This window comes from Cyanistes caeruleus, chromosome 9 (genome assembly GCF_971803275.1).
Source record: "Cyanistes caeruleus chromosome 9, bCyaCae1.hap1.1, whole genome shotgun sequence".
NCBI lineage: Eukaryota > Metazoa > Chordata > Aves > Passeriformes > Paridae > Cyanistes > Cyanistes caeruleus.
The window spans coordinates 21,457,635-21,475,647 of record NC_141709.1 but is presented as its reverse complement, the minus strand read 5'-3'; the positions used below and the strand labels follow the sequence as shown (position 1 = coordinate 21,475,647).

At 38.8% G+C, this 18,013-nt stretch overlaps 1 long non-coding RNA gene across 2 annotated transcripts; it reads left to right on the top strand.

Moving 5' to 3' along the window:
* Positions 1 to 9,245: 9,245 nt before the first annotated feature.
* Positions 9,246 to 15,207, top strand: LOC147651671 (uncharacterized). 2 transcript variants are annotated; one of them, XR_015273718.1, is made up of 3 exons: positions 9,246 to 9,561; positions 11,618 to 11,678; positions 13,398 to 15,207. It is a non-coding gene; the product is annotated as an uncharacterized LOC147651671 (long non-coding RNA). The 2 variants fall into 2 exon arrangements; XR_015273719.1 differs by lacking the exon at positions 13,398 to 15,207 and adding an exon at positions 12,035 to 12,111 and having other exon boundaries at positions 9,290 to 9,561.
* Positions 15,208 to 18,013: the final 2,806 nt, after the last annotated feature.

The following is an 18,013-nucleotide window of genomic DNA, read 5'->3' as shown; positions in this document are numbered from 1 at the left end:
TCCTTTATTTTTTTCAAAAAATAAATGTTGACAATCGCCTTCCACATTTATGAAAAGCAGTGCTGCCATTTCAGTGAGCAAGGATCTTGCTGTATGGCTGCACTGTAGGATGAGGATCCCAGATTTATGGATGCCACTGGGATGCTGGGTCTCTGCTCCACAGTGACAGCACAGTTTGTAATCCAGCTTTGCACTGAGATGGAGATAAAATTAGCACTGCCACAACCCTGGAAGCAAGAGATCTGTGTCTTTCATTTACACAAACACTTTGTAAATTAGTAGGAATTCAGTTAATGGCTCCAGCTCAATCATCTGGCTCGGCCAAAAATCTGGAGAAAGGATTCATTAGGACCCTGTCTATTTCAACAGTGTTTGGGTTTTTTTCTGTAAAATCTTCATGTGTTTTTTAGAACGACAACTTCCAAATCCTTTTATTCATGCAGGATAAATTCTCAATGGTATTTCATTAATTCATGCCTAAGAGCATTAATATCTCTTCTTAGTGTATTATGTCATCATTAATCTCAGCCGCTCCCCATCAAAGTTCCTGGCATATGCAGCAGATCACACCATGGTGCAGCCTGAGTGGTTATAAATGCTACTGAAAATCACACAAGCCTCAACTCAGCAGCAAGGAGATTTTAAAGGACCATTCAATATAATGCACCAGCTGCTGCAGACATCATTCTGGGATCCCAGATGGGGGAAATCACAGTTGCATAAATTACAATCAGAATAGGTAGCTCCATAAAGAAAATTTTTCTACAGCAAAGTTTGTGTACTGAACCATTTCTTCCTTGTGTGCACTCATCCTTTTATATGGTGAAGTAGGAGCTCTGGCACAATGTAGACTCTCCACTGCCAATCAGCTAAAACCAGGCAGGAAAGCTGAGCACAAAAACATAAATGCACTTTAAAAGCTCAGGTTACCAAATAGACAACAGGTTAGTACCTGCATGAGCTTTTTTAATGGAGAAGCTGGATCTCTGTAGATAGCATTGGAATAACTTCCAGTCCTACTGTAGCATTAGAATTGCTTTAAAATAACATAATGCTGCTGAACATTTGGCCTCCATGATTGCTTAACAGAATGATTCCCAAAGGTTAATGAGGTTCTCATGAAAATAATTCATTTTCATTCTCTTTAAATATACCACTTTGCTTCTTTTTCTTTTTTGCTAACTAACTTTTGCTAACTACCAATATAAATAGAAGCTTCTTAGTTGGTATTCTTAACTCCACTCATTGTTTTAAATACTCACCCTCTGCCTCCTGTTACTTAACTTTTTTCTAAACAAACCCTTGTTTTCAGCATCTTCCACCTCTCTAATTATTTAATTGCCAGTCTTCAGAGTTACTTTTTGTCAGTATGCTTTTGGAGATAGGGCAAGAACAAAATTATGGGTGATTTGTTCATGTTGATTTATGCATGGGAGTTGTATCTTCTATTCTGTGCTACTGCCACCCCCCATAGTCTCACATTATCTTTTGTTTTCATAGGATCCCTTCACAACACACTATTCCACTAGGCTGGTCATAATAGTTATGGTTAATTTAAAGCCCAGCAAAACCTACAGATACTTCCAATTATTCTCTTGAATGTGTGCCCATCCTTGCGTTTCTCAGCATCACAGTTCATCTGCATCACACTGGCCATTTATTCACTTTGTTAACCCAGGTCAATCACAATCTTCCCTAGTTCTGGTTAAGTGAAGTAATTCTCTGCTAACAGCAAACAGTGCCACCTCCCTGGCAGCGTGTTCATCCCCATTTTCAGATAGCACCAGTGTAGGGGCACTATACCATTAGCCTTTTGCCATGATAAAAAAATCACCCATTTAATCCTGCTCTACCTCTTAGTTTCTAATGCACAACTACTTTAGCTCTCACTTCCTTAATACGCATTTGCTTTAATGGCTTCTTGGGAGGGATATTTTTATATGGATTTTTTTTCTTTTTTAAATCCAAATAAATTACATCAACCATTCCCTCTAGTCTCAACAGCTGCACGATTGACTTAATTTTAGTACGTTAGAGAGGCACAATTTTCTTGCCCTAAGCAGTTACATCTCTTTTGGCAATGTTTCCTCTGCAGTTAAATGTGGATCTGCTAGATGTCAGACCCAAAAAGCACTTCACTATTCAAAGTGAAACTTTGGTGGAATTTAGGCACTTAAAACCCCAGGTACAACAGACATTACTTCAGGGACAGAATTAATTCTAATCTGGAAGACATGTATGCTTTTTTCGGTAAAGCCTTTTCATCATTCCAAGTTTGGTGACTGTGTGTGCAGCTCTGTCATTGCAGCCAGGAGCCATGAGCAGTGTCACTGCCTTCCTGTGCTTCCTGCAGCCCCTGAATGCCATGATCCAGGAATTAGGGTACAAAGGGGCTCCTTCCTTCCCCTGCTGAAGCTGAAGTCCTGACAATGACTGGCCTGAGGTAATTCTGTGATGTAAATGCCGCCACCAGAGCTCTGCAGCACCCATGGATCTGCCCTTGCTCCAGCTAGATCACTGCAGTGGGAGCTGCATTTGACAACCTTTCCAAACTTCTGTGAGCCTATGTGTACCCTCTGCTATGGCAAACAGGTTCCAAAATATCTCCCAGCTTCTTTTGTGGGTTTTTTAAATCACATGGAAGCTGAAGGCTCTGACCACACCAAATATATTGTTCCTTTTGAGAAGGGGCCATGATTCCTGCCTGTACTCAAAAGTGCCGTGGGTTTTGGCCTGGTGTCCCTCCCATGCACAGATGGTGTGAGGCTGCAGAAGGGCCATGCCATGTTCATGGCACTGACCATGCAAGGACCTGCAAGGTGCTGTGAGGTGCTCTCCAGCCAAAGGTGGGCACTGCTGCACCAAGGGCACCCTCACTGCCCGTGCACAATGGTCAGAGAGCCAGATGGGGCTGGCAGGGTGCACAGCCTGGCAGCTCTCAGCCCCTCGCTCCCCTCCGTGCCCATGCTGGTGACAGCCACACTGTGGCTGCTAAGGCTGGCTGGGCTCTCAGCTTCCATCTTCCTCAGGCAGGAGCAGCTTGCTGTGAAGCTACTGCTGAAGTCCTTCCTGAGGAGAACTGGGCTATCTCTGGCTAAAGCCCGAATGTGCAAGTTTATGCAAAAAAGTGAAGGTTTCCAGGCACATCAGGGGTTGCCAGAAGAGCCTGGATGTTTTTGCAAAAGCCGGGGAGAAAGAGGAATACAGACAGATGGAGAAGAAAATGAAAGGACAATATAAAGCAAATGAGATGCAGAATTAATTTTGCCCTTTCTCTTCTTTATAGCAGCACTAGCTGCTGCCCCTTCAAGGCAAGACAGGAAAATCTCAGTAGTGTCAATCTGTTTGGGTAATTTGGAAAAATACTTCAGAGAGCCATTTCTAACTCTTCAAACTTGTTGATTCATGTATATGACCTAGCCTTGCCAGATCACAATATGCTTAAAGAGAGCACTCAAGAAATATTTCTTTCCAATGTATTGAAATTTTCAAAGCACACTTTCAAAATCCAATTTAACAAAAACAATTTAGAATTGAAGAATCTACCACTCACAAAAATTATGGAAAATGAAGGAAACAGTCAAAACACCTAGCAAGAGAAAGTTGATTAGGGATTTGCCTTAGCACAAGCTTCCCATAAGTTATCTAGGCAAGTTTTTTAAAGCTATGAATACACCTGTCCTTGAGAACAAGGCTGATTAGCACCAGCAAGGCAGTGTTACCCATGCAGAGGTGCTGTAAATACCACAGTACTGTAGTCCTCAGCATCACTTAACGAATCTGGTCTATGCTCATTGTTAGCAGTTCTAAAAGTATCTGCAGAGACAATGTTTGTCTCATATTTAAAGGATTACTGTCCTGACTGAATACTAAAAGTAAGCAGAAGCGACACCTATATATAAAGAAGGAGAACCTACACTTACAGTCCTACCAACTGTATAACTTGCTTTCATGATCCAGCTCATGGTGAGCACACAAAAGCTTCTCCTAATGCAGATGCGGAAAGTACACAAAGTTAAGTTCTGAATAAAGTAAGCATCCAAAGTAAGCAGGTAGCTGCTGCAGGGGAGGTTCTTCTAGGTCTTAGCAAAAGCTTGATGTACACTAGCTGGCACTTACGAGACTACTTGGTCTCCCCATGTCAAGATAAGAATATGTTTATACTTGTAAGTGCTCTAATTAGGTCAACTTGATTATTGTTCTGTGGTTTGACAGATGCTGTGTTTAAAGTAATTTCAAATACTAATTTTTAGACCTTTTCTGTGAACTGATAAATCAAATGCTATTTATTCATGGAATTATTATTTTCTTTCTTAATGCTTATTCCCTCTGGCTTGTAACTTTAATTAGAACCTGCTATGTGTTCATATTGGTAATGGTAACAGTTGTCACTAGCATACAGATGCATAGATTCAGCTCGTTATTGCCCCTTTGACATTATACTTAAAGCCTAACAATCTTCCCAGCTATGAATCTGAGCATACCATCCATTAGTGCTTTATCTCACTGCCACCCTGAACTCAGACTCTAAACACTAACAACCTGATTGTTTTTTAACCAACCCATAATGCATTTCCTAAAGACTAGAAACTGTACAAAAAATAGCTTCATTTGAAAATAAATATCTGCCTGAAAAGGTTATTCAGCCTATCCAGATTTCTTTTTTATTACCATAGATTTTCCCAAGGCAGTATTGTTTCTTGAATAATTATCGATCTAAGCAATCATGTGCTAAAGCAGTCTGATTCACTCATTAAACATACACACAGAAAAGAACTTGGTTACCTTGGTGAAAACAAACAACTCCTCTTCTACTTTTTGCCTGCTCCTCAAATTTTTCATAGAATATAATGACTGCATTGAAATGTAATCAGATAATATTTCATTTGCATTTGTCATGAAAAGGACACATCAAATATATTTCTTAGGGCAGAGGAATTAGGATCTGGAAAATTGTTCAAATAACACTAGTCTTGTTTGATTTGTGTCTTTACATACTGATTCATAGGTTTCAGTGATTTGAAAGGCGTTTCCCAGTAGCTAGTTGCAATCAGGTTCTAAAAGCATGCCAATTTACTGCTTAGATAAACTATTTAGATAAACGTTCCCTTCCAATAAAATTAATTCCTTTTTTATTATTTTTCACTCTGTGATACAGAGAATAATATCTATTTCACAGATTTCTGATTAAATATATCAGGAATAGAGAAGCTTTCAAGGTCTCTGATCATTGGGAGTATACAGACAGGCTGCTCTTGAAATGGTCTTTATACCCCACGTAAGAGTCAGCAACACCAGCCAGGAACAGGCTTATGAAGGTATCCATTTGCAAATAATGCAATTTAAAGGACTTAATGCAGCAATTTAAAGGATTTTTTTTTTTTTTTTTTTTTTTTTTTTATTGACTCATGTAATCCATGGATGGTACAAAGTTAGATTCAGATTCAGCCTCACATCGTCAAACAGCCAGCACCACTTGCTTACAGAGAAGGTACATTCTGCTGAATGAATGCAGGCACAGGAAAGGCCTTCTGCATATCAAATATTCAGTCTTCACTTGTCCTGTTTGTGAGGACAAGTGATCTAAAGGTTCTTCAAGTGACATTGTAGTTCAGCATGCTGCTGTGTGCCACAGAATAAAGTATTATATATTTTGGAAGGGAAGAAGTGGTAGTTCCAAACAAACAAAGGTTCACCAGCTGTGAATCTGCTCAGAATTCTGCAGTCTGTGAGTCCTGGGTGCTAGAGACAGAAGGATTTCTGCACAGCCTGGTCTAGTGGAAGGCTCCCTGTCCATGGCAGGGAAGGTGGAAGCAAATGATCTTTAAGATGTCTTCCAACCCAAATCATTCTGTCATTCTGACTTACTAAAAGAATCCAGTTGAAAGAAAGTTAGTATCAGGAATGGAATTTAATTCTCTAATATATATTTGAGAGATCAGGTGAGAGATACCTGGTGGGCTTTGATGAATTATGGAAAAATACTGCGGCCTCCTGATATAATTCTCAGTGAATATTTTTCCTGAAATACTGAAAGATTATCACAATCACTTCATTGTAGCTACAAGCAGGAGTTCTGCTACATCAGGGAGTGGAAGAGCATGAAGGATATGCCCAAATAACTTTTTGACTCAATTTATGCCAATCAAAAATTAGCATATTTTGATTGAGGTCTGTGAGATTATTCCAGTCCTGCACCAGTTAGCGGGAACAGAGTGAAGGTTGGTGTCTGGTGCCATCTATTTCCTGCCATTTCTCTCTGCTGCTCACCCCCTCTGTTTTATTACCTTATCGCAGAGCCAGTGCTGTTCCACATCCATGCACTCCTTCTTGTAGAATCATTGCTAAATTTAATGCTCACTACTTAATCAATTTTCTCTCAACAGGTAACGAATAATTGAACAGTTGGGGGGTGGGGAATGACAAGATTTAGTGTGTTACTTCCTCGTAGGAAACAAGACAACTCACCCATTTGTATTTATGCATATTCAATTTCTTCCATTAGCCAAATGACCCTGAGAGTGAAGGACTCCATGTCAACTCATCCAGCTGGTAGAAAATAACAGGTACTGTGTACTCCAAGCCCAACACTGGACCCCAGTAAATAACATTTGCAACTGGTGAAAAGGTGAAGACAGCAGAAGATAGGAACCTTTGCAATATATTTCTTTGTTGCCATGTTTTCTTCTGCCACCAGCACCAGATTGCTTTTCATAACAGTAAAGCTTGCAGTGAAGCCCTGGCCCCAGTTAAATCAATGGCAAAATTTTTGCTGACTTCAGTGAGACCATGATTTCTCTTTTGAATTGTTAAGAGAATCCTTCTGTATCTCAGTTTGTTGATTCTTATACTTGAATACTAGACATTAAAAATAAAGGCAAAAAGTACTCCAGTTTTTCAAAATTATTTCCAGCCATGGAAAAATGCTTTGTTTCTTCACCACTCATAACCTTGTTCCACATGCATCACCCCCAGTAAGTGCTATTTCACAAAGGAGAGCGCACACTGTTTTTTGCCCACTAGATCAATACCTGTCTAAAAGTATTTACTCACCAAAAGGGCTGTGATCCTTTTCTTTGTCACCCTTGAACTCCTGTTCTGCTCTTGAAATTTTTTGCTTTTTGACACAGGTTCTTCTTTTATTTCCTGGCTGTTGCTATCTCCTAATAGGATGTTTTTTAGTTCTTTGCTGTCACATTTATTATAGAGTATACATCATAGCTTTTCCACTTGTCTAATCAGAGGGTTGGTCCAGAACTGAAATTGCAGCTGTTTTAAAATGCTGCCTATAAACATATACTATCTTCAGTTCCTGCTCACAGTAGCTCGAAGAAGACAGGAAGATGATGATCAAAAAAGAAAATGGAAAAGACTGATGGGGGACTTGTTTTAAAGAAACAGAAGAAGAGTAGAAGGCCAAGCAAGACATACAGGTAATCTACTCTCTGTTGGAATAGGGCAGCCCTTATTGTATCATACTCTGTGAATGTACTCAATGGAACAGCTTATATTCTGACTAGCAAAGACTAAAGTGATGAAAGAAGCTGGAATAAAAGGATATTAAATAAGCCCTGGATAGTTGACTGCAATATTCACAGCCTTTGGAATACTTTATCTTTCCTGCAATTGGCTGCTGACACACCATTTGTCTTTAGAGAAGCTCATGCTTTCTTTCAACTGTCTGAAAAACAGATAAACCATGTTCACTGTCAGTAGAGACTTAAAACCTGTATTCTTAAAGCAGAATCTGGAGCAAAAAGCAGTTGTTCACTCTCTCCAGTCCAGCTGAAAGATTGTAACAGAGATGGAGGTACAACAGGAAAATTAAGGCAGTCACCTTTTGGCATCAGGGGTTGATGTCCCCACTCTGAATCACCTGGAAAGGATTTAACAACAGATCCCTCATCTACAGGAAGAATGAGCCAATTCCAGCAACACTGTGTGTCCAGCACACATGTCCAGTGCTCCCCTCCTGGGCCCTGACACAAAATGACCACCAGAATGCCTAATTTGGGAATGAGTCTCTCAGTAGAGATGCTTCTTTTACCTAGTGCCCCAAATTTTGATTTTCATGTGACATACATCCCATCTGAGAACTTACCTGCTACAGCTTATTCAAGAAATGTGTGATAGGGTCTGATTTAACATTCCAGCCAACATAATCTTTACTTATACCCTGACCTCATTTCTTCTTATGCTGATGTGCCTGCAGAGGCTTCTAACCTCTGTCCTATTGCCCAGAGGAAGCAGCATTTACAGCCCAGATTTTGACACGAGACACATAAATTTGGAATAAAATCTGATGTGAGTCTTTGTCAATATAACTGAAAGAATAAGAATACCTTTTTTTTTCCCTGAAGGACAGCATTTTAGCATATCTCTGAACTTGACACAAAATGGGAACTTTGACAACTCTCTCTTACATAGCAAAGTGTTTTAATTAATTCACTTTCTCAGATTTCTAGTGGCAGTAACCTATTTCAACCTTAGCAACTAGTCATATTGACATAATCACAAAGAGTACACAGTGCACAGTGTATGATCAGAAGCATATAATATGCTTGAAGTGTAAAATGCTCCAACAATAAAGCTGAAAAAAGTATTGTTTAGTTATTGGCAGAACTGGTGCATTTGTGGTTTTATCCAAATAGTTCCAACTCTGAAATTAATGCCTGTGCATAATTTTTTTCAGTGTGGCACATATTATTTATTAAGCAATAGGTTAAAATCAGAGAAATGAACATTTTGAACTACAAATATATTGCAGCTTCTACTGTTTCAAGGTGGCAGGGGAGTGGGAGTGGCTCTGGAGTTGTGTGTCAAGGGTATAATGAAAACCTTTTCCCTATGCATATCAGATACCACGATGCACAAAACAAAAGATAATTGTCTTCCCAAGTAACTCACTGTATTTTCTGCTCAAAGCCTATTGAAAGAGTAGATAACTTGATATATAAAATCTGAAATGTCATCAGTTGAGGGTTTTTTTTCTTGCATCATTTTTCTAGACTCTGAAGGTAACTGCAGTCAATGAGCATATCGCTTTTCATTTAAACAGGCTTTAGGTCATCACACTGCTGTTTCTACTCCAGACACTTTGTGCTCTTATTTGCTACTGTCTCATTACTCCTCACCCAGAAATGTCAACTGGGAGCTTTCTGGCAAGGGACTACACCTTTCTCTGTAGGAACAGAAAGGACAATGGATGCTGAAAACGTAAACACAAACTAGGATGTGCCATCACTGGCATTCATTGTCTGATGTTCCAGAACAAAGTCTGAACAGGGTCAGTGTCTGCTCCAGTCATCATAACAGGCAAGGTTCATTGAATCAAGGGCTTTGCCAAAATAAGAGCCAAGAATCCAAGACTAAATGACATTGGTGTAGTTGGGGGTGTGCATAAAAAAAGAGTTTAATTAAACAGTACTGTAGGAGGAGAGGCCAAGCACAACAGCATTTTATACAACCTCTGTGCTAGACTGCACATAGTCTACCATGTATACCATATATATACACCATAGATGCTTTCTTTCCAAGTTTTCTCATTCATTCCAAAGCCAGGTAAGTGTTACCAAGCAGAAATATACTCCTGTTGTGTGCTGTTCCCTCCATAAGCCTGTGCAGCAGCAGCAGTGCCATTGCAGCACCAATGACCTGAAGCACATAACACCACCAGCAGCTGCATAGGCCCTTTTCTTCTCTAGCAATAAAATGACTGCAGCTGACCTTGTATTAGCCTGGGTTTAAAAGAGAATTGCAATGAGAGCTGTATCATATCAAGGCCTTCATTCTACTGCTGCAGGAATTAGCTTTTGAAGTCAATAAAATCCTACCAATTTGCTTAAAACTTGGTTTCCTATCACCTGTCTGCCACAAACACACACACACACACACACACACCCTCCCCAAATATTAAAAGTACTTCATTCATGTAAGATCATGTAAGAGAGGAGTCCTTGGTTTTGGAATTGAAGGCAGCTCTGCCAATTTGGTTACCAAAACTGGAACAAAAAATAAAATATTGCACAGTCTATCCACAGATGACTAAGAGATAAACTCCTACAGTGCTCAGGACTACATTATTAATAGTATTCTGAAGGTTACAAGCTGATTTGTCCATATTATTTCAAGGTGACTGCATTTTTATGTAGCATATGCCTAACACCGTGGGTATGATTACTACCACTATGTAACGCCAGTTTTCATGGGTTATTAATTGATAAATGACAGCCAACTCCTTTTTAGCTGCTACATAAGTCCTTTATTAACACATTTAATTCAATAAAGAGCAGGGTAGTACAAATCATAGTGAAGGACAGAGAATGAGTTTGTTCAGCATCATACCCTGACTTCTGCAGCCTCAGTAACAGGGCACGGTGCATCACCTTCTCTCACAATGGGTCATCTGCAACCTGGAGACAGCAAACTGTAAAACCAACAGACACCATCCTTTTCCCAGAACCACTTAAAATTAAGTGGAGGAAAGGACAGAAACCTCACAAGCCTGTCCTGTAAGGTTATTCACTATGGCTGCAACGTTGTATGAGGTGAATGAATGCCCTGGATATAACAAGAGCTCCTGGAAAATAAAAAATTACCAAAAGGAAGATGGATAACAACAGAGTGACAAAAAATCACAGAAGAAGAAATAGAAACAAAAATTTGAGAAAAAATTGAAACAAAAAATCAAAAATCCCAAACATGGATTGGAGCATGCTGAGTAAGGACCATGAGAATTTCAATGATGGACTAAAATAAGCACAAGTATTTGTCCAGTGAGATATTTAACCATGAAGACATAATAGCATTGAAGGAAGAATCCAAAATAGATCCTCTTTTGTGTGAAGAGCAAAAGGAGCTGGTGAAAATCTTTATTGTAGCTAATTTGGTATATTTTAAAATAAACAAATCCTGACAGATTTCTAATGAAAATAGTCCATTTACATCAATATCTCAAAATTTCGTGTTTATTTTTGTGAATCCAAATGAAACCTTTAAAAGGGAGTACCTAAAAATATTTATGTTGACATTGTTGAGAAAAAGTTTCACAAGACCTGCATAAAACTAATGTAAAATGAAGTTGGAAAAATAATACATGCATTTTAAAAGTGAGTTAGAGCTATAGTTCTGACAATGCTAACTACAAGTCATGTCCTTCCCTACTTTTAAAGAAAGTATCCCCTAATTTTTGATCTTATAGTTAAAGAATAATACAGAGCTTATGTAAATGTTCTTTATTATAAAATAAACTGAATTTGCTGACCTTCTGACAGGCTGCAAAAGGCATCTCCCTGACTGAGATTTTGGTCGAATGCCAAAATGAAGGAGCTGCATTTTAAGAGGTGTCTTTAGGTAGCTAAAAACCTTCAAAGTATTTACTGCAATAAAAAATGTTGGCTAAATTCTTGCCTGAGCGATAATTACAGCCCTGCTACAAAATGACACTATTACTTAGAAATTATGGTAACTTGCCTCAGATTTAGGAATATATTCAGGCAACTATCTAGCATCAGCCTTGTAGAGCTCTTTACTGATTGTTACAGGGTCAAATAAATAAATGATAACTGAGGTGAGTAATTTCAATGAATTATTCTTTTCCTTTTTTTTTCCTTACCAGCGTTTCTTTGCCAAAAAATGTCCAAGTTCTGGAAGTCCTGCTCAAAACAGAAGGAATACAGGTTAGCTGCAATTTTGTTTTTAATTCTGAATTCAATTTTGAATTTTTGTTTTACCTATCTTTATTGAGGTATGTCAGACTCTCTCCTCATATTCTTCTTCAAGCTTGTGGGAAGATTCAAAAAATCACAGTTTTCCTGCTGAATTAATCCACAGAATACAGATAAATTTAATGTGTACTTGTTGGTGTAGCTCAGAAGAGAAGACTTTTGGGAGAACACAGCCCATATGTTTGGGAGAACACATAAAGCAGAAGAATCTCCCTCAAGACTTTTGTCTTAAATACTTTTCTAGATTGATGAGACAGATGCTTTTACTAATGATTATTTTGTTTAGCTGTTCATGGTCTCCTCTCCAGAGCAATTTGTCAGAAGAAAGACTCAGACAATCAAGTCTCTGGCAGCCTGTTCTTGATCAAAGGCTGTTGGGCAAAGTCCTTTTGCTCGGAGAGGATGGACCAGCACGAGCACCGACAGCAAACCGTGGAGGAGGTCTCTGGGGCAGGTCTGTTTTAAAGGTTCAAAAGATTTCCAAACAGCTGCTTCCCACCAGGCCCTGCACAGGCTTCTGCCTCAGCAGCAGCTGGGAGAAAGCCCAGTCTGGACCTACACTCACAGGGCAAATCTCCAAGGCTGTCTAATTACATCTGAGATTTCTCTGCCCCTCTAAGACACAAGGAGCAGCCAAGCAATAAACAACGAAAATAATTCTGTGCTTAAACAACGGTATCTAGTGTCATTTTAGACACTGAGTGAAGACATCTGCCCAGAGAGCATCCCAGATGGGACTTTAGGGGACCATTCTAAGAGACAGAGCAATTGCTATTGCATGTCTAATTCCTTTAAACAGAAAACAGAAGTTGACAATGTTTCCATATTTATTAGCTGAGGCCATGATCCTTAAAACATCACACAATATTTAATATTAATCACAGCAAAATTATATGCAAAAATAAGGACTTGCACTCTTGCTGATTTGAAGACATTAAAACATGTAAGAGTTTTTATAAAGCTCACAGTTTTCAGAAAATCCACAAGACTTTCATTCATTTAACCTCATCTTAGAACACCTTGCCTCTCAGATATTTTTGTGTTAGACACACAACCTTATGAAGAGGTTTAGCAGAGAAACGTGAGATATTGCAACCTCTGCTATTTTATATTCAAATACATTATCATTCTACCAACCAAAGAGGTAATGACAAAAATTCTTTTATGTTTGTATTTAATTCTGTGATTTAAATTGGAAATATTGTGGATTATAGGTCTTCATCTTTGTTTCAATCACATATATATTCTTAAATGCATAAAATTGTAGGTAAAAACCCATACAAATGCTATATATAACATACCATACTAATGCTGTCAAATTCTAAAAAGCATATTACAGTTCAGTGTCAAAACTAAATACAGCATACCTCACATCACATCTCATATCACTTTTAATGTCCCAGCCTTTATTCTCAAAACATCTTTGGCTTTTTTAATGTCCATGTCCTCAGTGACTACCATTTGTAAAATTTCTCTGGTACAAAGAGAAATAGGAACCTAAAGAAGGGTGATGGGAAGGTGTAAAAAGTGGTACAAAAGGAAAAATTACCTTCTCAAACCCTAGTAGAAATGGAAAATTAAGGGTCTTAGAGTCACTCAAAATCTTACCCGTTACCTGTCAAAAATAGACCCAGATCATTCCAGTCTCATAATAAATCTATTTGTCTACAGAGTTTGGGAATGACCGATATGAATGATCTTGCCTGTACTTTTGGAGTTCAAAAGCAGTGAGGGAGGAGACTTTTCCTCTCCTTGCAAACTACATCTTCCTAAGTTTGTCTGCCTTTCCATACAGACTCAGGTTACTTGCAAGTGTCAGGTGAGTCCTCCTCAACAAGAAGCAAGTCCTTAAACACTTTCTATTCCAATCATTCTCTCCAAAAATAAGGGATTTGGAAAATGATAGTAAGACCTACATGCCTGCTCTAGAGATTCTGCAAACTATGCCATGGCAACTACTTTTCCTATTGCCAAGAGAATAATCTGGAAGTTTTGGGCTGAACTAAAACTTTGTTATTCATCATGAAGGGGAGAAGAGTCCTCTGGGCAAAATTAGCTGGGTTTGCTATTGCCACCTTTCACTATATTTAGGAATGATATGAAGAAGACGGATTTTAGTTCTCCTGATATCTTTGGAGTCTCAGTTTTTGTTTCCATCTTTCTCTTCTCTCCCAATTTTATCTATTACAGTGTGGGAGAAATTTTAAAGCCAAACTTGGGCTGCAAAATAAATCCTAAGTCAGAAGTATTGACTATTTGGCATTCATTGCTGACAGTGTCAAACAGGTGAAGATGAAAACCTATCTTGAAAGCATAGTTACGAAGGTTATTTAAAATAAAATAAACCCTGAAATGTCAAACACAACTGTAAGAGTAGAGGTTGGACTACATTCAACATTTCATCCCAACTGGACTTCTTGAACCTGTGTCAAATGCTAGAAATAAATTCACTTTCAGCTGCAATTGAAGATTCTTTCTTTTCCCAGATAACTGTGAAGCCAGATAAAAGCTGATCTGTCAATTTTACAGGTAGCAGGAACTAAAAAATCATTTCCAATAAGACAGGAGGGTGGACTTACATCTTCAGGAAGTTTTTTCAGTAGGGATACTTCCTGACTGAAGAAATGAATCTATTCATGCACAGTCAATCGTTTGGTGATACAAACTGCATTGTCTGTGTTCTATATGACAATTCCAGAAATGTATCAAAATACATCTGGTTTACCTTTTACTAAATTGGGTTACCAGGTGTCCTTCTGCCCACTATATCTATGTATATAAGTGTACATATGTGTGTACATACATATATGCACACACATGGGCTTTGGATTTATCTCTTGTTTTTCCAAGAAAAAAATCAAATCTATTACAACAGCAGAAGATAATTTTCAATTCCAACCTCCATGAATTTTCCACTGACTTTGGTGATACCAGTTGGTGTCTGAAAATGCTATAGGCTGAGAACCCATTTCATAACAGTGGTACACTAATTCCTAGCCATAACAGGCCTTACATCATTGCCTGAGAGGTGATGTCCTTCTCAGGCTGATCATGGATACAAGTTCTGGCAGCTTTCCACTCACCTGTAGCTCAGTACAAGAGTAAAATTCATAAACCACATATAAGCTGCTTACACGGGACTAACTTTTAATCTGTGCGTAAAACACAAGCTTGCAGCTGAGTAATGGAAGAAGTGAAGGAAGAAAATACAGCAAAGATCAGAAATGAGGACTGATCTAATTAATATAAGCAAAAGTATAGCATGGTGTACCAGGCAAAATTGCTCATTGGAGACCATGGGTGGTGGTTTATTAGCAATTTCAGAAGTACGTTTTTACATTTTAAGATATCAGCTCAGTAGTCCCCAGAGTCAAGGCTTCTGCTTTCACTACTGAGCTGTTGCTTGGCTGAGTGTTCCTGTTTCCAATTTGATCCTGCCTGAAACAGAAGCTTCCATGGTTGGTAGCACTGAAAACACAAATTAAAACTTTGAAAAATTATGTTAGTGGAAAATATTCACTCTCACATACCACAGCATTGGTTTGAGGCAGGCTTCCTTGAACACTCTAATTTAACCTCTTACATACTAGAATACTTTCTATTCTCCATTGCTCATTTTTTTAAGGGGAACTTTCACAGGTTCAGCAGCTCACAGACTCTGAAGGAACTAACAGGATTAACATAACAGAACCACATAGGGAGGATGTTCCTAGGACATCTTGCACCCTGCATTTCCACAGCTACCTCTGAATTAAATAGCTAATTGCTGAGAGCTGTATAGCCATGCTGATGGGCACTTAGATGGACATAACAACTCTGATGAGGAACAGAACATATTTATTCTGGCACAGGCCCACTCTGCAGACACTGTAGTATTTCTTATGCTAGCTCTGTCTTTGTTATCTTTTTTATATCCTCTCACTGCAACACTATTATGCTTGTGTGATTACCAAATGACATAAAGGTCAAGGGTTTGTTGATGATCAAATTTAGAGGTCAGTGTCAGTGCCACTTGTCTGACCTAGCGCAGTCTAATGAGGCTGCTTTATTTTCAGGGCAATTTCTTAAGCAATAGAAATGCAATCTAGCAAAACAACTGTCACAAAAGGATGCAGTAAAGTGTTGATAGTAGCTTAAGATGATCACTTAGTAAGATTTCTTCATCTGTCCCTAGGTTTCCTGGCCTCATAGTAAGCTGCAAATAATTTTAGGTATTCATATACAAAACTAAAAGATTTTTAATATCGCCTCATTTTCATAAAAATAAATAATAATAATAAAAAAATCTATATGAAGAGGATTGCCAGAAACTGAGGAGAAGCAGATGCTTCATTCACCTTTCAGCATTTCTAGAACAGGTTACTGGATCCTAGCTCTAAGCTTACTGGGAGCTAGAAAACCAAGTCTCCCCTGACCTGGGGATCAGAATAACCCTTCCACTCTTCAAAGTCAGTATCCTCAGGAAGACAGAATTGTACCTTTGAGGAAAAGAGGAGGTAAGCTTATCTCTACATAAGCTATGAAACCTGTGGGACTGGTGAGACATTGATGGAGGATTTTGCCTTTGAAAATCATCTGATTCTGACTTCAAATCCAAACTGAACTCTGTGGCTGCTACACCTGATTTCAGGGCTAAACCCTCCATTTAACTGCTGCCTCATATACAGCAAGCAGGGATCACAGAGCAAACAAAATGTTACACATCTAGCAGCTCTACTAATATGGGTCCTATGAACTTTTCTCCCCTCTACCTCCCAAAAGTCTTCTAATTCCTGATTTCCTCTCAGCTCATAGGGAATTGTGCTGACACAGGTAAAGGGGCAAATAGCAGCAATCATTTGCTCTCTTACATTGATTCTGCCACTGAGAAGCACAAACAAAGCCTTCAAAGGGCCTGATCTAATCTCTCTCTGGAAAGCCAATGCCATTCATCACCAAGTACATAAGCAACACATGCCTAAAGGAAGGTCAAACATCTGCACATAAGATGTACAAAATCCTACACAAAACCACCAATTCATCATCCTTGAGCAGATAATATAGATATTTTACTATTAAGGATTTAATTTCTTAGTTCAGCTAGGCATTTACATGAGTTGCTCCAGAAACCTAGGGGGAGAGGTAATTGTAAAGGCAATAGCAGAAGCTGTATGTGTTTAAACCACTTCTGTAAATCTCTGTACAAAGCTATACATCCCAAATGTGAGAGGAAAGCAACTGTGACAAAGAGCATCTGCTCTTTGAGTAGCTGTAACAATGAACTCTTTAAAGTGACAACCCAAATATGGGGAAGGGCATTGCTTAGATCAAGCCCACATGCTACTGCTCTTAACAGATATGCTCAGTGGAAAATGAAAATTAAACTGAACCATTTGGCAGGGTGGAAGTCTTGTGAAAATTTCTTGCATGTATACAATAAGAAAAATTAATTGGAACATGGGAGAAGAAAATAACTCTGAAAATGATTTAATGGACCTACTGAATGGTCCAAACCCTCAAAGCTGCCAGGACGTAAAATATTTATCATTACATCATTCCAAAAAATCACTTCCTCAGACTAGAGACCCAACTTCATCTCCTAAGTCACAAATTTATCAGTAAGTTGCAAGAAAAGGATGGCATTGCAATGGTCTGGGTCTGGGAAAAGATTCGTTCTGTTATGTGCCAGCCAAGAGCACCCACATGCAAAAAAGGAAAATTGAATTTGGTGAGATACAGGCCTGCTATATATAACCAGGAAATGCTGGTTTTATCTGTGATTATATAATAAAAAGGAAAGAGAAATATGATTTGTTTCTGCTGTTAAAAGACGTGCTGTAGCCAGGCTTCATAATGTATTCTCAGTTTCTCTGTAGCATAAGAACAGCAACAGTAAAGAGAACAACCGAAAAAGACTCAGAAGACATGGCACTGGGGCAGGAGAATCAGGTGCCATACAGAATAAATAAAGACCACTGAGCCAGATCACATCAATAATGTAGGTCAGCAAGAATGTCTAGGAGGAAGCCTGGGTAAGGCTTCTGCAATTAAGAAAAGAAAATCCTTTGACTTCATGGCATGTCTTCTGAGATGAATATCCCATGGCTACAATTAAAAATGTTATTTGGGTTTGTTGACCCTTTCTGCACACATACCCTAAGCTTATAAAGAATTTGTTTCTTTAAGGTGAAAGCAACAGATCATGGTGTGAGTGTGTGAGAGTGTGTGTGTCTTACACACCCACCCACCCACAGTTACACACTCACAGACTCAAACACACTCACACATTTACACACTCACACTCACAC